At 35.5% G+C, this 26,350-nt stretch overlaps 1 protein-coding gene across 1 annotated transcript in view; it reads left to right on the top strand.

Moving 5' to 3' along the window:
• LOC310872691 (plasminogen-like) overlaps nucleotides 1-26,350 on the top strand; it is a gene marked incomplete at its 3' end in the record, with an annotated part of 198,382 nt that overhangs the window by 36,900 nt on the left and 135,132 nt on the right. The gene's annotated exons all lie outside the window — the stretch shown is intronic.

Raw genomic sequence — 26,350 nt, 5'->3', positions numbered from 1 at the left:
GCTCTATCGCAAAAAGTAAAAGTCGAATGCAAATAATTCTTTCGCTGTGAGTGGCCTGAGATATTGAGGTACACCATGTGCGATTGTGGTGTTGGTACGATCGAAAATGTGGTTATAAGAGCGAGTTAAGAATTGTCATCGCAATAATTTCCTCGTAAGATTTCTACAATGGATGTCAATGAGCAGATTGACTGTATTTGTGTCACTTAAAAGGCCGTAGTTCACATTCTGTATGTCTCTGTGTTTTGGTGGTCACATTGTGTGAAAGAGGACATGTGTGGCTACAAAATGACCAAAGGACATGCGTGTAAAGTGAATATCTTGGCCGGGATGGCAATTTGTTTGGTAAATTTTCAAGGAAAGATTTTCTGTTTGTACACTCTAGTGAAAGAAGCCCTGCACTCTAAGTTGGCACTAATTAGGCGAAACGGCCTGCGATTGAACTGAGATTTCGGAAAAACCGTTTAACGTATTCGAATACGGTTTGAACCACGAAAAAGTCCAGAGTCGTGTGAGCTTTCTAAAGTTTAAATCACGTTTCTACGACAAAGTCTGCCAGAGTAATGAGGCTGCAAAAGTGAGGTTGATTTAGAGATAAATCCCATACATTGTCGATGGGAGGAAAAAACTATAAATAAAGTTAAATATTTTAAAAAGTATAAACTTTTTCAAAACAACTTTTTCACCAATGAAAGTTCAAAGATAGATGAACATTATAAAGTTTGAATGAAGTTTCAAAGTGAAAGTATGACGGAGTAATAAGAGCTCAAAAAAGTTAACTGTGAAAAATGGGACCTTTCTTCCATCGACTCTCACTATAAAGCATGTAAAAAAAAGTTAAAAAGTTAAAAAGTATAAAAAGTATAAAACTTTGTAAAAATTCTAATTGGAGCATAAATAAATGCAAAGAGCTGAACAGTTTGAAGTTTGAACTAAATTTCTAGCATAAAGTATGTGGAAGTAGTTAGGTGCCAAAAAAAACGGCGGAATAAAGAATAAATAAAGTATAAATATAGGCTGGCAATAACTATTGTGTGCTCGCTGTGGCGAGCCCACAACTAGAAAGCAGTTCCTGTAGAAACTGCGTGGGCTCGCGTAAAATGCTTTGTATAAAGTTATTGCCGTGTCAAGTTTGAAACTCGGGGACCGGAGTAATGGTGTTACCATTGGTGTTCTAAATCTATAATCAAAATTTCGGGACTGTAGCATATTGTAAAGAAAAGTAGAAAATGCATTAAAGCTGAAGTAAAAGTTAAAAAAAGTATGAAAATGTGTAAAAACTATAGTTTAAGCAGAATAAAGTATGTGGAAGTTGTAGAAGTGTTTTTAAAGTTTTTCTTTAAATGTAAAAAAAAAAAAAAAAAAACTAAAAAATTGAAGTTTTTTCTTTTTAAGTAAAAAAGATTTTTTTTTTTTTAAGTTTTCATTTTTTTCATTTTTTTTCATTTTTTTCAATTTTTTTAATTTTTTTCAATTTTTTCATTTTTTTCAATTTTTTTCATTTTTTTTTCATTTTTTTATTTTTTTTTCATTTTTTTAATTTTTTTTAATTTTTTTAATTTTTTCATTTTTTTTTAATTTTTTTGAAAATACTTTTTTGAAAATACTTTTTTGAAAATACTTTTTTGAAAATACTTTTTTGAAAATACTTTTTTGAAAATACTTTTGAAAAGACTTTTTTGAAAATACTTTTTCATCTCTATCTGATCTATCTGTGTAAAGGCCATCCAATTGCACAAATAGCAGACCTACAAGCCCACAAGGTATCGCAGAGCAACTCATTGAGATCTTGTAACTTTAATTTCAGCCCTGTAATTAAGCCCTTATATGTCTCAGCTGTGGAAGTGTAAAAGACAAACAAGTGGCGCGCAACTTGATCTCTTATTTTACAATGGTTCTGAATGGGGGGAAACTATGCCCGAACAAATTGCTCTATCGCAAAAAGTAAAAGTCGAATGCAAATAATTTTTTCGCTGTGAGTGGCCTGAGATATTGAGGTACACCATGTGCGATTGTGGTGTTGGTACGATCGGAAATGTGGTTATAAGAGCGAGTTAAGAATTGTCATCGCGATAATTTCCTCGTAAGATTTCTACAATGGATGTCAATGAGCAGATTGACTGTATTTGTGTCACTTAAAAGGCCATAGTTCACATTCTGTATGTCTCTGTGTTTTGGTGGTCACATTGTGTGAAAGAGGACATGTGTGGCTACAAAATGACCAAAGAACATGCGTGTAAAGTGAATATTTTGGCCGGGACGGCAATTTGTTTGGTAAATTTTCAAGGAAAGATTTTCTGTTTGTACACTCTAGTGAAAGAAGCCCTGCACTCTAAGTTGGCACTAATTAGGCGAAACGGCCTGCGATTGAACTGCGATTTCGGGAAAACCGTTTAACGTATTCGAATACGGTTTGAACCACGAAAAAGTCCAGAGTCGTGTGAGCTTTCTAAAGTTTAAATCACATTTCTACGACAAAGTATGCCAGAGTAATGAAGCTGCAAAAGTGAGGTTGATTTAGAGATAAATCCCATACATTGTCAATGGGAGGAAAAAACTATAAATAAAGTTAAATATTTTAAAAAGTATAAACTTTTTCAAAACAACTTTTTCACCAATTAAAGTTCAAAGATAGATGAACATTATAAAGTTTGAATGAAGTTTCAAAGTGAAAGTATGACGGAGTAATAAGAGCTCAAAAACGTTAACTGTGAAAAATGGGACCTTTTTTCCATCGACTCTCACTATAAAGAATGTAAAAAATAAGTTAAAAAGTTAAAAAGTATAAAAAGTATAAAACTTTGTAAAAATTCTAATTGGAGCATAAATAACTGCAAAGAGCTGAACAGTTTGAAGTTTGAACTAAATTTCTAGTATAAAGTATGCGGAAGTAGTTAGGTACCAAAAAAAAGGGTGGAATAAAGAAACATAAGAAGCGGAATAATAACTAGAAAGCAGTTCCTGTAGAAACTGCGTGGGCTCGCGTAAAATGCTTTGTATAAAGTTATTGCCGTGTCAAGTTTGAAACTCGGGGACCGGAGTAATGGTGTTACCATTGGTGTTCTAAATCTATAATCAAAATTTCGGGACTGTAGCATATTGTAAAGAAAAGTAGAAAATGCATTAAAGCTGAAGTAAAAGTTAAAAAAAGTATGAAAATGTGTAAAAACTATAGTTTAAGCAGAATAAAGTATGTGGAAGTTGTAGAAGTGTTTTTAAAGTTTTTCTTTAAATGTAAAAAAAAAAAAAGAAATCTAAAAAATTGAAGTTTTTTCTTTTTAAGTAAAAAAGAAAAAAAATATTTTTAAGTTTTAATTTTTTTCATTTTTTTTCATTTTTTTCCATTTTTTTCATTTTTTTCATTTTTTTTCATTTTTTTCATTTTTTTCATTTTTTTAATTTTTTTTAAGTTTTTTTTTATTTTTTTATTTTTTTATTTTTTTTAAGTTTTTTTAATTTTTTTTAATTTTTTTATTTTTTTTTAAAAAAATTGAAAATATTTTTTTATAAACGTGTGTGTGTGTGTGTGTGTGCGTGCGTGCGTGCGTGCGTGCACTTGCGAGAGCTGTGTAAAGGCCAGCCAATAGGAAGACAGGGTGTGTGTGTGCGTGCGTGCATGCGTGCGTGCGTGCTCTTGCGAGAGCTGTGTAAAGGCCATCCAATTGCACAAATAGCAGACCTACAAGCCCACAAGGTATCGCAGAGCAACTCATTGAGATCTTGTAACTTTAATTTCAGCCCTGTAATTAAGCTCTTATATGTCTCAGCTGTGGAAGTGTAAAAGACAAACAAGTGGCGCGCAACTTGATCTCTTATTTTACAATGGTTCTGAATGGGGGGAAACTATGCCCGAACAAATTGCTCTATCGCAAAAAGTAAAAGTCGAATGCAAATAATTTTTTCGCTGTGAGTGGCCTGAGATATTGAGGTACACCATGTGCGATTGTGGTGTTGGTACGATCGAAAATGTGGTTATAAGAGCGAGTTAAGAATTGTCATCGCGATAATTTCCTCGTAAGGATTTTACAATTGAGGTCAATGAGCAGATTGACTGTATTTGTGTCACTTAAAAGGCCGTAGTTCACATTCTGTATGTCTCTGTGTTTTGGTGGTCACATTGTGTGAAAGAGGACATGTGTGGCTACAAAATGACCAAAGGACATGCGTGTAAAGTGAATATTTTGGCCGGGACGGCAATTTGTTTGGTAGATTTTCAAGGAAAGATTTTCTGTTCACACACTCTAGTGAAAGAAGCCCTGCACTCTAACTTGACACTAATTAGGCGAAACGGCCTGCGATTGAACTGCGATTTCGGAAAAACCGTTTAACGTATTCGAATACGGTTTGAACCACGAAAAAGTCCAGAGTCGTGTGAGCTTTCTAAAGTTTAAATCACGTTTCTACGACAAAGTATGCCAGAGTAATGAGGCTGCAAAAGTGAGGTTGATTTAGAGATAAATCCCATACATTGTCAATGGGAGGAAAAAACTATAAATAAAGTTAAATATTTTAAAAAGTATAAACTTTTTCAAAACAACTTTTTCACCAATGAAAGTTCAAAGATAGATGAACATTATAAAGTTTGAATGAAGTTTCAAAGTGAAAGTATGCCGGAGTAATAAGAGCTCAAAAAAGTTAACTGTGAAAAATGGGACATTTCTTCCATCGACTCTCACTATAAAGAATGTAAAAAAAAGTTAAAAAGTTAAAAAGTATAAAAAGTATAAAACTTTGTAAAAATTCTAATTGGAGCAATAATAACTGCAAAGAGCTGAACAGTTTGAAGTTTGAACTAAATTTCTAGCATAAAGTATGTGGAAGTAGTAGGAAACCGAAAACAAAAAGGCGGAAATTGGAATAATAATAAATATAAACTGAGAGTAACTAGTGTGTGCTCGCTGTGGCGAGCCCACAACTAGAAAGCAGTTCCCTGCAGAAACTGCGTGGGCTCGCCAAAAGACGCAATGTATATAATGTACAGTAGAAAATGTATTAAAGCTGAAAGAAAAGTTTAAAAAAGAATGTATAAAAATTGGTAAAAAGAATAAGCATAAATAACTGCATAAAGCGGAATAAAGTATGTGGAAGTAGTACGATGCCCAAAAAGTGGCAGAATAAAGTAAGTAAAGTATTACTGTCTACTAATTATTTGTAATGTATGAATAATGCTTTACAATGTATTCTTGATGAATTAAGAAAAGGTAAAAAAGAAAAAGAAAAAAAAGAGTAAATCCAATGGAGTATACATATAAAAGCATTCATGAGCTTAACAGAAATAGCATACTTTGAAAAAAGTATGAAAATGTGTAAAAACTATAGTTTAAGCAGAATAAAGTATGTGGAAGTTGTAGAAGTGTTTTTAAAGTTTTTCTTTAAATGTAAAAAAAAAAAAGAAAATCTAAAAAATTGAAGTTTTTTCTTTTTAAGTAAAAAAGAAAAAAAATATTTTTAAGTTTTCATTTTTTTCATTTTTTTCATTTTTTTTCATTTTTTTCCATTTTTTTCATTTTTTTCATTTTTTTTCAATTTTTTTCATTTTTTTCATTTTTTTCATTTTTTTTAATTTTTTTAATTTTTTTAATTTTTTTAATTTTTTAATTTCTTTTATTTATTTTAAGTTTTTTTTATTTTTTTTATTTTTTTTTGAAAATATTTTTTTATAAACGTGTGTGTGTGTGTGTGTGTGTGTGCGTGCGTGCGTGCGTGCGTGCGTGCGTGCGTGCGTGCACTTGCGAGAGCTGTGTAAAGGCCAGCCAATAGGAAGACAGGGTGTGTGTGTGCGTGCGTGCATGCGTGCGTGCGTGCTCTTGCGAGAGCTGTGTAAAGGCCATCCAATTGCACAAATAGCAGACCTACAAGCCCACAAGGTATCGCAGAGCAACTCATTGAGATCTTGTAACTTTAATTTCAGCCCTGTAATTAAGCTCTTATATGTCTCAGCTGTGGAAGTGTAAAAGACAAACAAGTGGCGCGCAACTTGAAGGTCTTGATCTTGAATGGTCTTGAATGGTCTTGAATGGGGGGAAACTATGCCCGAACAAATTGCTCTATCGCAAAAAGTAAAAGTCGAATGCAAATAATTCTTTCGCTGTGAGTGGCCTGAGATATTGAGATACACCATGTGCGATTGTGGTGTTGGTACGATCGAAAATGTGGTTATAAGAGCGAGTTAAGAATTGTCATCGCGATAATTTCCTCGTAAGATTTCTACAATGGATGTCAATGAGCAGATTGACTGTATTTGTGTCACTTAAAAGGCCGTAGTTCACATTCTGTATGTCTCTGTGTTTTGGTGGTCACATTGTGTGAAAGAGGACATGTGTGGCTACAAAATGACCAAAGAACATGCGTGTAAAGTGAATATTTTGGCCGGGACGGCAATTTGTTTGGTAAATTTTCAAGGAAAGATTTTCTGTTTGTACACTCTAGTGAAAGAAGCCCTGCACTCTAAGTTGGCACTAATTAGGCGAAACGGCCTGCGATTGAACTGCGATTTCGGGAAAACCGTTTAACGTATTCGAATACGGTTTGAACCACGAAAAAGTCCAGAGTCGTGTGAGCTTTCTAAAGTTTAAATCACGTTTCTACGACAAAGTATGCCAGAGTAATGAGGCTGCAAAAGTGAGGTTGATTTAGAGATAAATCCCATACATTGTCAATGGGAGGAAAAAACTATAAATAAAGTTAAATATTTTAAAAAGTATAAACTTTTTCAAAACAACTTTTTCACCAATGAAAGTTCAAAGATAGATGAACATTATAAAGTTTGAATGAAGTTTCAAAGTGAAAGTATGACGGAGTAATAAGAGCTCAAAAAAGTTAACTGTGAAAAATGGGACCTTTTTTCCATCGACTCTCACTATAAAGAATGTAAAAAAAAGTTAAAAAGTTAAAAAGTATAAAAAGTATAAAACTTTGTAAAAATTCTAATTGGAGCAATAATAACTGCAAAGAGCTGAACAGTTTGAAGTTTGAACTAAATTTCTAGCATAAAGTATGTGGAAGTAGTAGGAAACCGAAAACAAAAAGGCGGAAATTGGAATAATAATAACTAGAAAGCAGTTCCTGTAGAAACTGCGTGGGCTCGCGTAAAATGCTTTGTATAAAGTTATTGCCGTGTCAAGTTTGAAACTCGGGGACCGGAGTAATGGTGTTACCATTTGTGTTCTAAATCCATAATCAAAATTTCGGGACTGTAGCATATTGTAAAGAAAAGTAGAAAATGCATTAAAGCTGAAGTAAAAGTAAAAAAAAGTATGAAAATGTGTAAAAACTATAGTTTAAGCAGAATAAAGTATGTGGAAGTTGTAGAAGTTTTTTTAAAGTTTTTATTTAAATGTAAAAAAAAAAAAAAAAACTCTAAAAAATTGAAGTTTTTTCTTTTTAAGTAAAAAAGAAAAAGAAAGTTTTTTATTTTTAAGTTTTCATTTTTTTTTCATTTTTTTTCATTTTTTTCCTTTTTTTTCAATTTTTTCATTTTTTTTAATTTTTTTAATTTTTTTTAATTTTTTTTAATTTTTTTAATTTTTTTAATTTTTTTTAATTTTTTTTAATTTTTTTTAATTTAAAAAAAAAAATTGAAAATACTTTTTTGAAAATACTTTTTTGAAAATACTTTTTTGAAAATACTTTTTTGAAAATACTTTTTTGAAAATACTTTTTTGAAAATACTCTTTTGAAAATACTTTTTTGAAAATACTTTTTCATCTCTATCTGATCTATCTGTGTAAAGGCCATCCAATTGCACAAATAGCAGACCTACAAGCCCACAAGGTATCGCAGAGCAACTCATTGAGATCTTGTAACTTTAATTTCAGCCCTGTAATTAAGCCCTTATATGTCTCAGCTGTGGAAGTGTAAAAGACAAACAAGTGGCGCGCAACTTGATCTCTTATTTTACAATGGTTCTGAATGGGGGGAAACTATGCCCGAACAAATTGCTCTATCGCAAAAAGTAAAAGTCGAATGCAAATAATTTCTTCGCTGTGAGTGGCCTGAGATATTGAGGTACACCATGTGCGATTGTGGTGTTGGTACGATCGAAAATGTGGTTATAAGAGCGAGTTAAGAATTGTCATCGCGATAATTTCCTCGTAAGGATTTTACTATGGAGGTCAATGAGCAGATTGACTGTATTTGTGTCACTTAAAAGGCCGTAGTTCACATTCTGTATGTCTCTGTGTTTTGGTGGTCACATTGTGTGAAAGAGGACATGTGTGGCTACAAAATGACCAAAGAACATGCGTGTAAAGTGAATATTTTGGCCGGGACGGCAATTTGTTTGGTAAATTTTCAAGGAAAGATTTTCTGTTTGTACACTCTAGTGAAAGAAGCCCTGCACTCTAACTTGGCACTAATTAGGCGAAACGGCCTGCGATTGAACTGCGATTTCGGAAAAACCGTTTAACGTATTCGAATACGGTTTGAACCACGAAAAAGTCCAGAGTCGTGTGAGCTTTCTAAAGTTTAAATCACGTTTCTACGACAAAGTATGCCAGAGTAATGAGGCTGCAAAAGTGAGGTTGATTTAGAGATAAATCCCATACATTGTCAATGGGAGGAAAAAACTATAAATAAAGTTAAATATTTTAAAAAGTATAAACTTTTTCAAAACAACTTTTTCACCAATGAAAGTTCAAAGATAGATGAACATTATAAAGTTTGAATGAAGTTTCAAAGTGAAAGTATGACGGAGTAATAAGAGCTCAAAAAAGTTAACTGTGAAAAATGGGACCTTTCTTCCATCGACTCTCACTATAAAGAATGTAAAAAAAAGTTAAAAAGTTAAAAAGTATAAAAAGTATAAAACTTTGTAAAAATTCTAATTGGAGCATAAATAACTGCAAAGAGCTGAACAGTTTGAAGTTTGAACTAAATTTCTAGTATAAAGTATGCGGAAGTAGTTAGGTGCCAAAAAAAAGGGCGGAATAAAGAATAAGAATAACTAGAAAGCAGTTCCTGTAGAAACTGCGTGGGCTCGCGTAAAATGCTTTGTATAAAGTTATTGCCGTGTCAAGTTTGAAACTCGGGGACCGGAGTAATGGTGTTACCATTGGTGTTCTAAATCTATAATAAAAATTTTGGGACTGTAGCATATTGTAAAGAAAAGTAGAAAATGCATTAAAGCTGAAGTAAAAGTTAAAAAAAGTATGAAAATGTGTAAAAACTATAGTTTAAGCAGAATAAAGTATGTGGAAGTTGTAGAAGTGTTTTTAAAGTTTTTCTTTAAATGTAAAAAAAAAAAAAGAAATCTAAAAAATTGAAGTTTTTTCTTTTTAAGTAAAAAAGAAAAAAATATATTTTTAAGTTTTCATTTTTTTCATTTTTTTCATTTTTTTCATTTTTTTCATTTTTTTCCATTTTTTTCATTTTTTTCAATTTTTTATTTTTTTTAATTTTTTTTTAATTTTTTTAATTTTTTTAATTTTTTTTTATTTTTTTTTAATTTTTTTTAATTTTTTAATTTTTTTTTAATTTTTTTGAAAATATTTTTTTATAAACGTGTGTGTGTGTGTGTGTGCGTGCGTGCGTGCGTGCGTGCGTGCGTGCGTGCGTGCGTGCACTTGCGAGAGCTGTGTAAAGGCCAGCCAATAGGAAGACAGGGTGTGTGTGTGCGTGCGTGCATGCGTGCGTGCGTGCTCTTGCGAGATGTAAAGGCCATCCAATTGCACAAATAGCAGACCTACAAGCCCACAAGGTATCGCAGAGCAACTCATTGAGATCTTGTAACTTTAATTTCAGCCCTGTAATTAAGCTCTTATATGTCTCAGCTGTGGAAGTGTAAAAGACAAACAAGTGGCGCACAACTTGATCTCTTATTTTACAATGGTTCTGAATGGGGGGAAACTATGCCCGAACAAATTGCTCTATCGCAAAAAGTAAAAGTCGAATGCAAATAATTTTTTCGCTGTGAGTGGCCTGAGATATTGAGGTACACCATGTGCGATTGTGGTGTTGGTACGATCGAAAATGTGGTTATAAGAGCGAGTTAAGAATTGTCATCGCGATAATTTCCTCGTAAGGATTTTACTATGGAGGTCAATGAGCAGATTGACTGTATTTGTGTCACTTAAAAGGCCGTAGTTCACATTCTGTATGTCTCTGTGTTTTGGTGGTCACATTGTGTGAAAGAGGACATGTGTGGCTACAAAATGACCAAAGGACATGCGTGTAAAGTGAATATTTCGGCCGGGACGGCAATTTGTTTGGTAGATTTTCAAGGAAAGATTTTCTGTTCACACACTCTAGTGAAAGAAGCCCTGCACTCTAACTTGGCACTAATTAGGCGAAACGGCCTGCGATTGAACTGCGATTTCGGAAAAACCGTTTAACGTATTCGAATACGGTTTGAACCACGAAAAAGTCCAGAGTCGTGTGAGCTTTCTAAAGTTTAAATCACGTTTCTACGACAAAGTATGCCAGAGTAATGAGGCTGCAAAAGTGAGGTTGATTTAGAGATAAATCCCATACATTGTCAATGGGAGGAAAAAACTATAAATAAAGTTAAATATTTTAAAAAGTATAAACTTTTTCAAAACAACTTTTTCACCAATGAAAGTTCAAAGATAGATGAACATTATAAAGTTTGAATGAAGTTTCAAAGTGAAAGTATGACGGAGTTATAAGAGCTCCAAAAAGTTAACTGTGAAAAATGGGACCTTTCTTCCATCGACTCTCACTATAAAGAATGTAAAAAAAAGTTAAAAAGTTAAAAAGTATAAAAAGTATAAAACTTTGTAAAAATTCTAATTGGAGCAATAATAACTGCAAAGAGCTGAACAGTTTGAAGTTTGAACTAAATTTCTAGTATAAAGTATGCAGAAGTAGTTAGGTGCCAAAAAAAAGGGTGGAATAAAGAATAAAGAAGTATAACTAGAAAGCAGTTCCTGTAGAAACTGCGTGGGCTCGCGTAAAATGCTTTGTATAAAGTTATTGCCGTGTCAAGTTTGAAACTCGGGGACCGGAGTAATGGTGTTACCATTGGTGGTCTAAGTCCATAATCAAAATTTCTGGACTGTAACATATTGTAAAGAAAAGTAGAAAATGTATTAAAGCTGAAGTAAAAGTTAAAAAAGTATGAACATTTGTAAAAACTATAGTTTAAGCATAAATAACTGCATAAAGCGGAAATAAAGTATGTGGAAGTAGTATGATGCCCAAAAAGGGGCAGAATAAAGTAAGTAAAGTATTACTGTCTACTAATGATTTGTAATGTATGAATAATGCTTTACAATGTATTCTTGATGAATCAAGAAAAGGTAAAAAAGAAAAAAAATAGTCAATCCAATGGAGTATACATATAAAAGCATTCATGAGCTTAACAGAAATAGCATACTTTTACATGTAAAAAGAAGGTTCAAATAGCATATAGGCCTATCTTTAAAAGCATAAACACAATGATTATTGATAATGGTCTAAGATATTTCTTTAAAAAAATATTAAGATAAAAAATATTAAGTTCTTTATTATTATTTTTTTCCTTTTAAGTTTAAAAAAAGTTAAAGTTTAAATTTTTTAATGTTTTTCATTTTTTTTAATTTTTTAATTTTTTAATCATGCTAATGCTAACATGCTAATGCTAACATGCTAACATGCTAATGCTAACATGCTAACATGCTAATGCTATCATGCTAACATGCTAATGTTAACATGCTAATGCTATCATGCTAATGCTAACATGCTAATGCTAACATGCTAACATGCTAATGCTAACATGCTAACATGCTAATGCTATCATGCTAACATGCTAATGCTAACATGCTAACATGCTAATGCTAACATGCTAACATGCTAATGCTAACATGCTAACATGCTAACATGCTAACATGCTAATGCTATCATGCTAACATGCTAACATGCTAATGCTAACATGCTAATGCTAACATGCTAATGCTAACATGCTAATGCTATCATGCTAACATGCTAATGCTAACATGCTAATGCTAACATGCTAACATGCTAATGATAACATGCTAATGCTATCATGCTAACATGCTAATGCTAACATGCTAACATGCTAATGCTAACATGCTAACATGCTAATGCTATCATGCTAATGCTATCATGCTAACATGCTAATGTTAACATGCTAATGCTAACATGCTAATGCTAACATGCTAACATGCTAATGCTAACATGCTAATGCTAACAAGCTAACATGCTAATGCTATCATGCTAACATGCTAACATGCTAATGTCAACATGCTAATGCTAACATGCTAACATGCTAATGCTATCATGCTAACATGCTAATGCTATCATGCTAATGCTAACATGCTAACATGCTAACATGCTAATGCTAACATGGTAATTTTTAAGTTTTCATTTTTTTCAATTTTTTTCAATTTTTCAATTTTTTTTTTTTTTTTAATTTTTTTAATTTTTTTACTTTTTTTTAATTTTTTTTAATTTTTTTTCATTTTATTTTTTTTTTTTAATTTTTTTTAAGTTTTTTTTTTTTTTTTTTTTTTTTAAATATTTTTTTATAAACGTGTGTGTGTGTGCGTGCGTGCGTGCGTGCGTGCGTGCGTGCGTGCACTTGCGAGAGCTGTGTAAAGGCCAGCCAATAGGAAGACAGGGTGTGTGTGTGCGTGCGTGCGTGCATGCGTGCGTGCGTGCTCTTGCGAGAGCTGTGTAAAGGCCATCCAATTGCACAAATAGCAGACCTACAAGCCCACAAGGTATCGCAGAGCAACTCATTGAGATCTTGTAACTTTAATTTCAGCCCTGTAATTAAGCTCTTATATGTCTCAGCTGTGGAAGTGTAAAAGACAAACAAGTGGCGCGCAACTTGAAGGTCTTGATCTTGAATGGTCTTGAATGGGGGGGAAACTATGCCCGAACAAATTGCTCTATCGCAAAAAGTAAAAGTCGAATGCAAATAATTCTTTCGCTGTGAGTGGCCTGAGATATTGAGGTACACCATGTGCGATTGTGGTGTTGGTACGATCGAAAATGTGGTTATAAGAGCGAGTTAAGAATTGTCATCGCGATAATTTCCTCGTAAGGATTTTACTATGGAGGTCAATGAGCAGATTGACTGTATTTGTGTCACTTAAAAGGCCGTAGTTCACATTCTGTATGTCTCTGTGTTTTGGTGGTCACATTGTGTGAAAGAGGACATGTGTGGCTACAAAATGACCAAAGAACATGCGTGTAAAGTGAATATTTTGGCCGGGACGGCAATTTGTTTGGTAAACTTTCACGGAAAGATTTTCTGTTCTCCGCACTCTAGTGAAAGAAGCCCCCACTCTAAGTTGGCACTAATTAGGCGAAACGGCCTGCGATTGAACTGCGATTTCAGAAAAAACGTTCAACGTATTCGAATACGGTTTGAACCACGAAAAAGTCCAGAGTCGTGTGAGCTTTCTAAAGTTTAAATCACGTTTCTACGACAAAGTATGCCAGAGTAATGAGGCTGCAAAAGTGAGGTTGATTTAGAGATAAATCCCATACATTGTCAATGGGAGGAAAAAACTATAAATAAAGTTAAATATTTTAAAAAGTATAAACTTTTTCAAAACAACTTTTTCACCAATTAAAGTTCAAAGATAGATGAACATTATAAAGTTTGAATGAAGTTTCAAAGTGAAAGTATGACGGAGTAATAAGAGCTCAAAAAAGTTAACTGTGAAAAATGGGACCTTTCTTCCATCGACTCTCACTATAAAGAATGTAAAAAAAAGTTAAAAAGTTAAAAAGTATAAAAAGTATAAAACTTTGTAAAAATTCTAATTGGAGCATAAATAACTGCAAAGAGCTGAACAGTTTGAAGTTTGAACTAAATTTCTAGCATAAAGTATGTGGAAGTAGTTAGGTGCCAAAAAAAACGGCGGAATAAAGAAACATAAGAATAAATATAGGCTGCCAATATCTAGTGTGTGCTCGCTGTGGCGAGCCCACAACTAGAAAGCAGTTCCTGTAGAAACTGCGTGGGCTCGCGTAAAATGCTTTGTGTAAAGTTATTGCCGTGTCAAGTTTGAAACTCGGGGACCGGAGTAATGGTGTTACCATTGGTGGTCTAAATCCATAATCAAAATTTCGGGACTGTAGCATATTGTAAACAAAAGTAGAAAATGCATTAAAGCTGAAGTAAAAGTTTAAAAAAGTATGAAAATTTGTAAAAACTATAGTTTAAGCATGAATAACTGCATAAAGTGGAATAAAGTATGTGGAAGTAGTATGATGCCCAAAAAGTGGCAGAATAAAGTAAGTAAAGTTATAACTGTGTCTACTAATGATTTGTAATGTATGAATAATGCTTTACAATGAAGGTAAAAAGGTAAACAAAAAAGCAAAATAAGCAAATAAATCAATCAATATGAGCATAAATATAAAAGCATGAATGAGCTTAACATAAATTGTATTGAAGAGCATACTTTTACAAAAAACGTTCAAATATCAAAATAGGTTTTATTTATTTTTCATTAAAGCAAGTACGTTTTCAGTGATTTAATCAAATATATTTTAACAGGTCTAAAATGCCTGATTTGAAAGATTGATTCACTTCACAATATGTGAAATATCCATGAGAAATTTATTGTAATTTTATGACATTTTTGCAATGATAAAATTATAAAGCTTTTCAGCTTCATCATTAGACAAAGTAATTAACAGCAGTGATTATACCTTTAGAAGTAATAAAACAATACTACAATTCAATGTTAATATGATGATGGTTGCGGATAAAATGTCCAGCAGGTAGCAGCAATGCATCAATGAAAGTATAGAAATTAAATGAACGTTGAACCGGAAGTGATATGGAGTCCCTAGTAAACAAAAAACAAGTGTTGAGACTTACTGTAAGTCACACCGTGGCGTAGCAGCACTAATGCTGGCTACCTAACGCCACGTTAACTTTTCAACTATAAATACGATAGGCCTACAATGTATGTCGATTAGTTAAAAGCACAATGAAAACAGATAAAATGGCCACCGTTCAGATTAAAATGATTGCTAATACCTGTCGGAGCACAATTGTAACATTCGTGACCATAGGGTGGTATCATATAAATATACACAGTCAGAACATCTAATTAACACATGTGTACAATGCTTGATTATCTACCATTAAATTAATTTCTAGGGGTGCACATTATGACATTAAGACCGCGATATGTCTATTTGCAGGCTATATCTGCCAATACAGATTCTGACCGATTCCGATATTATACAGAAGACCTGTTAATAAAGTATTATATCAATCAATAAATAGCCTATACTCTTTTGTGTCTGTTTAAGTGTGTTTTCACAACTGAATGTCTACTGAATGAGATGAGTACACACATTTAATGTAGAAATATCTAAAGTATATTTTTACTAAAGATTTTACATATTTGTTCTAGTCTAGAGGTACTAGACACTTGAATCATTAATCTGCTGCTTTCAAACATTAGAAATACACAAAACAAAAGCGATAGAGACAGGCAGAATGGCTGTTCTGTGAGTACAAAGATTGACGGTCAGTCGGTCACATTATTATTACCATCAATATCTGTGGAATTAATCTGGATTATTTTTAGACCGATCTGATAGGGATATTTTGATATGCTACTCGGACACAACTGTGATTATATTGCCTCGATTTGAACATCCTATCCTATACGAGAGACCCATAAAATACTGAAAACACTATAAAATTATGAAATGCAATGTTTGATTTTTCAACAGCATGTGGTGGAGCACTGCAAGGAAGCAGTGATCTAGGAAGGAGCTGCTGACACCACGTTCAAGGTTGTACTTTATTATTACATCTTGTGTACAGTACTACTACTTTTTGTCTTCCTTCAGACAATACAGCAGCATAGCTAACAGCAAACACAAACAAACAAACAAAGGGATAGAATAATGTACAAAGTAACATTCAACAACGTGTGTAAGAGCCATTATGACCTGTTTTCATAATTAAAATGGTAAATGGTGCATTTATATAGCGCCTTTATCCAAGGCGCTTTACAGAGATTGTGCATTACATTCACCCATTCATACACCGATGGCAGCGGAAACCATGCAAGGCACCAACTAGCACATCGGGAGCAATTTGGGGTTCAGTGTCTTGCCCAAGGACACTTCGACAGTAACTCTGGGGGAGCCCGGGTTCGAACTGGCAACCTTACGGTTACCATCCAGGCACTCTACCCCTGAGCCACCGCCGCCCCACGTAATAATTAACAATGTCATTGCAGCTTGGTCAATGTCAAGGCCAGCCCAGGTATTTAACCAGGTTGCTAATCAGGCAGAGGGGTTGCCAGTGGCAGACAAACAGTTTTCCACTGTGTTCAGGACGGCTGGTTGACTGTGTTTGTTCGACTGTTTCTTTTGTATTATTTGATGTGTAGCCGTCAATCAAAAGTTAAACTTAACAGACACGTTTGGGAAATCAGTTTGTACTGGACACACGTAAGAACTTCCACCTGACCGTCGGCAACCAGTAGTGCCATTAGCATGTCTCCTCCTTTTCTGTCAAATACAGATGTAATCTGTGCACAAACATGACACCACAACCAGTCTCATTCAACCACCTGCTCCCTCCTGAAAACGTCAACTTCCCAGCACGTTCCACCTTCAACAAAGACACCATCGATGTGAAGGTCATTGAATGGTAGATGATCAAATAAACATTACTTTTTACATTACTTTTGTTTATCCCATGGGCTCATACAGTACTTTGTTTTCTATGCTGTGACATCAAATGCTACCCCCCCCCCCTGATCTTCTAGGCTAACATCACTTTTACCATCTCCCCAACATCCTACAAGAGCCTGCTTCTCCCTGAAAGCGTCAACATCAGCTTCCCTCGCCATGCCAGTTTCCATTCCATGAACATGGGGGAAAATACCTCTTCTACAATCTCAAATTGTGTCGCAATGTCACATGTTTTGATCTCTACAGGGTTTCTGTCCGACATGTATACATTCTTTCACTGGTGTACAAACATGATATTTGTGATTAGGGTTGTTCAGAAGAGTAACCCAGGTACGTATGGTGCGCATCTGCAGGTATGTTGACAGGATGTATTTTCACAAAGGTAAAATTAAACATTATTGTACTGTAACTATTTCACAGAGTTGAAATTGAACATTGAAAGACAAGTAGGCTACTAATTTTAAAACTGATCTGTTATTTGTAGGCCTATGTGACAGAAATGAGAAGGTGTATGTTTATAGTATTTATACTGCATATTTGTATGGTGCATATTAGAACAGCTGTTAGCCCCCACAGATCTCATGTACTCAAACTTTGATAGGGATGACATTTTGTGTGTATATTTATATAACTAACATGTATGGTAGTGTTTGATATACAAGCTCCTAGAGTGAATGGAGGCCAGGCCATGCATACATGGTCTGCATGTATCACCTGAGCTACAAGTAAAACAAAATAAAGGTGTTGCAGTTTAACTTAGATGATGGGGCCAAGAGATATTTGTATGTTCTAGCTCTGATTGTGTATTACCGGTAAACGGCCAGCAGGTGGCAGCAATGCATAAATCAGAATGCTGTCATTTGAACTATTTTGTTTTAATGTAATTATGTGCACCGTGCACGTTATAGTCTATCAATGCCTCACAGTTTAATAGGTAATGTACGGTTTATTTGAACAATATGTAACAGATAAAGTATACTTGAATACAAGATCGTTACTACATCATCAATCGTGTTGAGGATGAGCTGACCCTTAATATGTCAAAAGGCATCTTAATGTTATAGTGCAGAATGCTGGAGGTGTGTCTTGAATTGAAATAGAAAGGATTTTAAAATGGTATTGAAATTACCAGGTCGATCAACAGATCCTAACAAAGGTGATTTAGTAGGCTATGCACATCCAGTTTAGCAGGTGCATGGACAAACGGTAATACAGGAGGACAAAATAGAGTCCTCGACACTGGTATAAGACAGTGGAGCTGAGGTTTCCATAACATTGTCAACAGATGCTCCCATGCACCCAAGACACATCAACACATGAACCATTATTGTTGTGCGTGTGTGTGTGTGTGTGCATGTGACTGAGCGACACGCAAAGCGGGTGACTTTATGGGCTACTATAGTCCCAAACATTGGAACTATTACATTGAGATAGAATAATGAGCAGTTCCCCATTCCATTGTTACAATGGGAGTCAACGCTATAGAGCACCGAAGTCTGACGTCACTTTCAGTAGAGGGCGTCAGTCCCCAGGTTCATGTATTTGTTTAGTTGCATTGAAATCACCATAGGAGGAGTTTTAGATTGATTCATATAAGAACTGTGTTTGAAAAATAAACATGTCATCCCGGCCGCTTCACTCACATGGATATGAAGAATCAACTGACTGAGAGAAAACGCTAATGTTACTGCTGCTGAATTAGTTAGATTTTCGCTAGAAGCAGACTGTATCATATATGAGTGACTGACTGTTGCAAACGATACAGAGACACCTCCCTGACAATAACGCCGAGACAGCTTGTTTATTTTTGGACCACAACGCTTATAGTAGACGATATTAAGATCACCCCATGTTATTCTCCATAGAGAAACTACTTCCGTGAACCAGGGGAATCGTCGGGATGAGCGAGTTACGTCAGGACTTCGGTGCTCTATAGTGTCGCCACTATCTTACTATTCCACTAGGAATCTCCATCAGCTGACTCAGCAACAGATCGTTAAGAACACCATATACATAGGTCTATATCATCAATAATAATACCCTAATAATATATAAAGTATATATATAATTATATAAGTAACGTCAACGTGTCACTGTCAGTGCAGCACAGCGAACGGTATAGCTAAAATAATAGGCCTACAAACGCAGTCCAAAACACAAACATTCATTCATTATTAGTATCCTATATAGCCTATGGTTGCAAGTTCATTCGGAAAATATATTACAAAGGTTTGTGTTTTTGGACGAGAAGTGAAAAATGTTTTCTTCCTATAGCTGGTTGTCAATGCCATATGCTAATGTTTTTGTTCAAAGCTATAGAAACATTTGTTAGGTCTATAAGGATGGTATATCTGTCTGTGAGAAAATAATGCGAATGATGCTAAAGGCGATTCAAATTATATAGGATAAAAAGACTCACCTTAAACAATGAACCCAATACACACACACAATTGATTGATTGAAGTATACAGTAACAGAATGGGTAAATTTATAAGCACAACTTATTTGGGTATAGGCCTATGGGCCATTTGGCAAAGTCGTTTTTGATGTGTCACCGAGCCATTCTTGCGAAGTTTGATTATCGTTTGCATGGTAACATTTCGTCATCATTAATTTGTTACTTCAATTAACTATAGGCTACCATTGGTAGGGCCTACTAGCCATTATACATTCTAGACTATAGGGCCTATAGTATAGTCCAACCAGCTCATAGCTTTTATATTTGGCAGCTTTAGCCATGTCAGGCTTATGGGGCGTGCGTGCGTGCGTGTGTGTGTGTGTGCGTGTGCGTGTGTGTGTGGCGTGTGTGTGTGTGTGTGTGTGTGTGTGTGTGTGTGTGTGTGTGTGTGTGTGTGTGTGTGTGTGTGTGTGTGTGTGTGTGAGCGCGTGTGCGAGCGCTGAAGATGACGTAGGCTAAATGACAAAAAATAGAATTGTGGGTGCATGGGGAAATCACAGCTAACTAAAAGATATAATGTATAAGGCATAAGCCAATCCCTCGTTAATCCTTGATTTGTGTTAATAATGTTAAGGGTTTAAATTATCAAAAAATCACCCAATAAAATAAAATAAAAGATCAGTAGGCTATAATATATAAAGTAACGTGTCAGTGCAGGCAAGCTTATGCAATGCAACACAGTGAACGTCCAATAGCGAAAATAATCAGCCTACAAACGCAGACCAACACAGACATTAGTTACTTATTAGTATAGGTATATGTTTGCAAGTTCATTAGACAATCAAGGCTGTGCAGGTAGATCACATGGCATGCCCCTACATTTATATAATCTACACTTGAATTAAGGTGACTTGATTGATTTATATGAAAATGGCCTGTCAGCTCAAATGTTGCACACAAACGTCAGTAGCATTACAAAGTTATACCAAAAAAAAAACAACCAATTACATTTTCACCTTATATGTAACATCAGCACCACTATTCCAAAGGTATAATTTTTTCAGCAATGAGATAAAAAAGGTGAGTAAGATCTTGTTTAGCTGTAGCTCTCAAGGCAAAAAGGTGTGGGCGCTCCTGCTATAAAGGATAGCACATTAAGTTATTTGCCAAATTTCATACAAATTCGTTTTTTCTCTCTCTCTCACACACACACACACACACACACACACACACACACACACACACACACACACACACACACACACACACACACACACACACACACACACACACTAAACACTTAACTTCAAAGAGAGGCTATACAATAACATAGGTTAGGTTGTATGGTTGTTGTATTTTGTGTCGTGGGATCCCCGAAGTGTTTACATTAATTCTTCATTTTGATTTGCGCGGCCTCTTTCATGTCTCTTTCAAAGGCAGGTGTTCCCTTAATGGTTAGACTGGACTTGTGGGTCAGCAAATTGGTGGACTGGTGGAGGCATTTTATAATAGATGTAATAGATATTTGTAGTTTTGTGTCGCTTGAAAGCATGACATGATAGTTTACACTTGATTGCAATGAAATTGATCGCCAATTTGTAAGGCCTGGGCATTTTAAAAGTAGCTCTCAAGTCAAAAAGGTGTGCTATAAAGGATAGCACATGAAGTCATTTGCCAAATTTCATACAAATTCGTTTTTGCTGTGTCACCGACCCAAAGTTTTATTATCTATTGGTATAACATTTGATTAGCAATGAATTTGTTATAGGCCTATACTCCAATTCACTTTGACACATTATGATGAAAGCTGATATAGATGTAAGGTGATTAAGTATTAAGTAGTGATTATGTAATATAGATTAAGTGGTGTAGGCCTATGGGTTATATCGTGTTAAAGTCGATTTCCACAATAGATTCCACAATAAATTATTTTTTATGTTAAAATAATTTTCATTTTAAAGCGATCACATTGATCGACATGACCCCCTCAAGGGTTAAGAAAAGTTCCCAGATAGGCTACAACAACATTTACAAATTCTATATGGTTGTTGTTGTATTGTGACCGTGGGACTCCGAACGTGTTCAAAGAGAGACTACAATAACATAGGTTAGGTCAACCTAACCTTATATCTTCTGCACCTGCCTATGCTTTAACCTAACATATATAAAGCCACGTTTCACTCATTCTGTTGCTTGCCTGAAGACGAAGTTCTGCTCAATCTGACGGAGAAGCAACTGCTAGACACACGCATATCGCAGGTTTGTGTTTATTCATTATAAGAAGAAACCTGTTGAACATCTATATGGGCACCTGACTTTTGTAAAAGTTTTTCTTTCTTTCCTTTCTTTTATAATCACACTATATTAATACGCTCATTTGGTGAATTAATTCATCTTGTTTGTGTGTTTTCAGAAATGGATTTGCAGAGCATTCTAAACAGCGGGACCTGCACTGCATCTGCATCAGATTCATCGCCATACCAGCTCCAGCGCCACCCCACCATCAAACTGAAGGCTGCAGCGGCCCGTGAGAGCCTCGTTGTCCGGGAGTGGGACTGGGACTGTGAAGGGGGCATTAAGACTGCCCTCTCCTCCACCAACCTGTGCGTGGCCTTCACGGACGGCGTGACCATCGCCAAGATGGTGCTTTTTGAAAAGCAGGCCCCCAGGGTGAAGGCGGGCACGACCTACATGATTCGCAATTACCGGGTCACTGCGCACGGGCTGCTGCAGTGCTGGGGAGACACCGGGTTCTACGCAACATCGCCTCTGGACATCGAAGAGGCCGTAGAGGCGCGATGCGAGGCCCTCATCAACCCCCCCTCCAAGGCGATGTCCCTGGCCAACATTGGCACAGCGGGTGCAGGCCGGCTCGTCACTGTCCAAGGCTACATTACTGATGTAAGTCGACCTTTATTATATTATTATAACAGTCGGAATGTTGGATGGTGTACCCAAAAGAGTAACTAATAAGTTAACATGTACTCCAATATAGGCATACACCGTACAAATATGCAGTATAAATACTATAATCATGCAATAAATATATGAATGGGGATATCATTTCTTCTCATTTCTTTCACAGATGGAGCCGGTGCGCAAACACCAACCAGAGAAGGGAATGCCTGTTCCCAGGCAGAACATCAAAATAAATGAGGTGCGTTTTATAATTTAGTATAGCCTGTTTGTCTTTCAATGTTCACTTCCAACTCTGTGAAATAGTTAATATCCTGCAAGATCTGTTTAATGCACATTAACGTTGTTAGTAAATTCATACTGTTAACGCCATGTGATTCCGTCATTGCAGAAAGGAGTTGAGGCCACGGTCCAGCTGTGGCGAGAGGCCGTCCTTCTCCCGCACCTGAAAAACGGACAGCTAGTGAGCTTCAGCCACCTGACCGTGAAGTATGGCACCCTCGGCTCGACCGCATTCACAAAAACTGAGGTAAGCCTACTACTGTCCATACAAATTAGGCTACTGTTTGTAACTGTATTGTGTAATTTCATTTGCAATATTGTAATGTGTAATATTTTAACATTAGCCGTAGTGAAAGGTCTTTGCTACATGTATGCATTATATGTTAAACGAATGACTGAAAACAATGTTTGATGTCAACAGGTTGTGGAGCCGGAGCTGCCGAAGGAGTATCAGCTCCTTGGGGCGATGAAGCTGGCCAGCGGGGAAATGGAGCTGCTCTTGGACGATGACCACGTGGTGACCGTCTCCTTGCCAGCGTTCGAGAAACTGTTCCCCCCCGGGGAAATCACCTACCCACGCGCCGTCGTCGTCGAACAGACAGCTGATGGGGTGGAGGTGCGGGCCTGCAGTCAGGACGGAATGGAGCTTCTGTTCGACGATGGCGACGAGGTGCTGGGGGGACAGTTTCTCGGAAGCTGGCAAGGAGAGGGGCCCGTAGAGACGTCGGTCAAAGACATTTGATTTCAAAATCATTTTTTCTATTTTTTCTATTTTTTTACATTTGTTCCAATGTTTCCTTCTTTCTGTGTTTTATAATAAATATATGTTCAACTACAATACTTCTTTTATTCCATCCAAGACTCACACATTGTTTCAGGAAAGAAATGAGCAACTAAAATGGTTAGCTTTCACTGTTTTATTAGCATAATACAGACTTGCTTGATTCATTGAATACTTTATTAACTTTATTTAACAGAAAAAAGCACAAGAAAGTACATGTTCTGCTAAGAGGATTTTAAACACAACAAAGCTATGAGTTAATTGTTAATAATTATAATTTGGAGTCATTCATATTGAATGCATGGGGAACAATGACATACAAAATTACAGTAGGCCTATAGGCCTATATGCAAAATAAAATAAAAACCTCATATAAACGGTTAGAAACGCTATATGTAATGCTCATGGTTTAACTTGTATTATTTAAACATTTCTGCTATTCTGTATTTCATTATGGTTAAAATAAAATAGATAGGATGCTATAGGCTGCTATAAAATATATAATGTATTTTCAAGCCAATCCCTCGTTAATCCTTGATTTGTGTTGATAAGGTTTTTTCTTTTAAATGTTCTGTTTATTTAATTTTGGTTTTTAACAAATGTGTTGATAAGGTTAAGAGTTTAAATTATCAATGAAATGCATCATATGCATATGCATATTATGCCAATTAAATAAAATCAGTAGGGGCTGCTCCGAGGCCATACATAATGGTGGGGATCGATCGGATTGATTGATTGAAGTACAGTAACAGAATGGGTACATTTAAACACAATTTATTTGGGTAGCCTATATGGGCCATTTGACAAAGTCGTTTTTGATGTGTCACCGACCAATTCTTGCAAAGTTTAATTATCGATTGCATGGTAACATTTCGTCATCAATGAATTTGTTACTTCAATTATCTTTGAGCCCACTTCATTGGTATATAGGGCCATACATTCTAGACTGGCCTAACCAGCTCATCCTTTTACATTTGGCAGCTTTTAGCCATGCATGTCAAGCTTATGGCGCGTGCGTGCGTTTGTGTGCGCACGTGTGTGTGCGCGCGTGCGTATGTGTGTGTGTTGGTTGATTCATTGAATAATTTAACTTTAATTAAATACAACATTACAGTACTATGCAAAATAAAATAAAAACATAATATAAACGGTTTAAAACGCTATATTTAATGCTCAAAGTTTAACTTGTATTTTTAAACATTTCTGCTAGTCTGTGTTTAATCGTTCAAAGGAAATATGTGTTTTGGAATATCAGTCAATGAAGTACAAAGTCCAGCAGGTGGCAGCACTTCATCAATGAAAGTACTTCACCTATATCAAATATTTGAACCTTGAACCGGAAGATATCCTTGTGACCAAAACAACACATCGATCTAATACAGTCTATGATATGGACGCAGTGCTTAGGGCTGCTCGGATTGTTATTAATCTTGTTTAATCTAATCGCCTGCCATTTTACTCATAGAGGAATTATAATGTTTATTATAATCTGATTGCAATACACCGGCTCTTAGGGTCGCGTAGTTGAAAGCAAATGATGAAATCAGATTGGCCACCGATCATTTTTATCGAACAATACGCAAGATACGGGTGCGTATGCCCGAACACAATTGTAACATTCGTGACCATAGGGTGAGCAGTTATATTTGAAATATGAACGTTCATGTATTGTAGACGTTAATGTTGTAAAGCACGTTACCATATTCATGTTGCAGGGCTATATACCGGCTATGTAACATGTTGCGTCATAACTGTCATGTTTCAAGCCTAGTTATCGTAACATTAATATGGTAGAAAAACGTAAAGTGTATGTATCGCATTAATGCTGTAAAAGGTCTCAATTATTGGTAGTATTAGCATTGTTTTGTCATTGTAAAGTTATGTTGTAGCCATCACAGTAAAAAAAAACACATGGACATCATAATTATGTTGTCAATATACACTATATAGAGTAGACATTATACTACTAACTAGTATAATGTCTAAACAGTAGAATAAATATATCTTGAGCTTAAAATGATATTGGTGGGTATAATGTACACTGTTGTATTACATTGCTTTAAAAAAAATCACATAGATATAGATTAAGTACAGATTAACACATGTGTGCAATGATTGATTATCTTTCATTAAGTTAATTTCCATAACTTTGAAAGTGGATGGTTAAACTTTTCACTTCAGATTTGTGTTGTGTTCTGCACTTGTCTGCACATGTTGAATTGGTTCTTTTAAATCTTTCTCTGATTACAGAATGGAGACGAGGACACCATTTTGCTCTGGGGTGAAACTGTCATCTCACCAAACCTTCATTATGAGCAGATCTGGCCCACAATCCAGCCGACTGTTCTGACGTGCTCATCAATCAGAACAGCGCTGCCCTGTACTCCACAACCTGGCCATTGAGGTACATAGTATTAAATATAACTATTATATAGTAATTGTAATGTCATTAATTTGAAGTCACGTAAATCAGAGAGGCTTATTGTCAATATCAGCCAGAGTGAGGGAGTCTATCCCAGTGCCCTACAAGTTAATCCACCCTCCAATAGACACAGCTTGCAAAGATGCATAAAGTAGTAGTTTGAGAATGTACCATACACTACCTGTGTCTGTTCTTTAATGAGGCGGACAGTAGAAATGTTGCTAGAGTCACTTTGTTGAATAGGTATGGGTTAAACGATGGAGGTCTTAATCCCTAGAGAGGGAGGTTTTGAAGGGTAATATATAGTGGTGCATTCAATTTATCGATGAAGAATCTGGACAATAGGTGAATCAATCGAGAGGCTGCTCTATCGATATGGCAATAAATTATTTGGGTGACGCAGTGTTGCCAAACGTACCTCTGTTTAACGTTATCAAAGCCCTCTTTGGGAGTTGAAATGCAGTCCCTTCCCAGACCCCTTGTTAGGATGTTTAGACATTTATTTGAATTCTCTGTGGGCCTGAAAGTGCTTTATTGTATTTGTGCAACATGGTCATTATTTTGAATAAACGGTTAATCGAGATATATCGAGATATATATATATATATATATATATATATATGTTATCGTATCATGGCCTCTGTATCGTGATATATCTATCGTGAGATTGCAAGCAATATTCACCACTCGTAATCTGCCAAACATTAACCTTCCTCTGTTCTTTATGATATTGACAGTAGAAAAGTTGCTGCAGTGTCTTAGGTAGGATTTCACCGGATAGGATAGATAAAAGATGGGAGGTCTTTATCCATAGAGGGAGGTATGGCAGGTGGTATACTATCAATGTATTCAGCCCGCAACACCTCCTCCTTCTTTGTACTTATTTTAGCTCTTTAACACTAAAATG

Source organism: Protomyctophum parallelum, assembly GCF_964188405.1.
Source record: "Protomyctophum parallelum genome assembly, chromosome: 15".
In the NCBI taxonomy this organism is placed as follows: Eukaryota; Metazoa; Chordata; class Actinopteri; order Myctophiformes; family Myctophidae; genus Protomyctophum; species Protomyctophum parallelum.
Note: the sequence above shows the minus strand (reverse complement) of the source record. Positions and strands in the feature narration are given on the sequence as shown.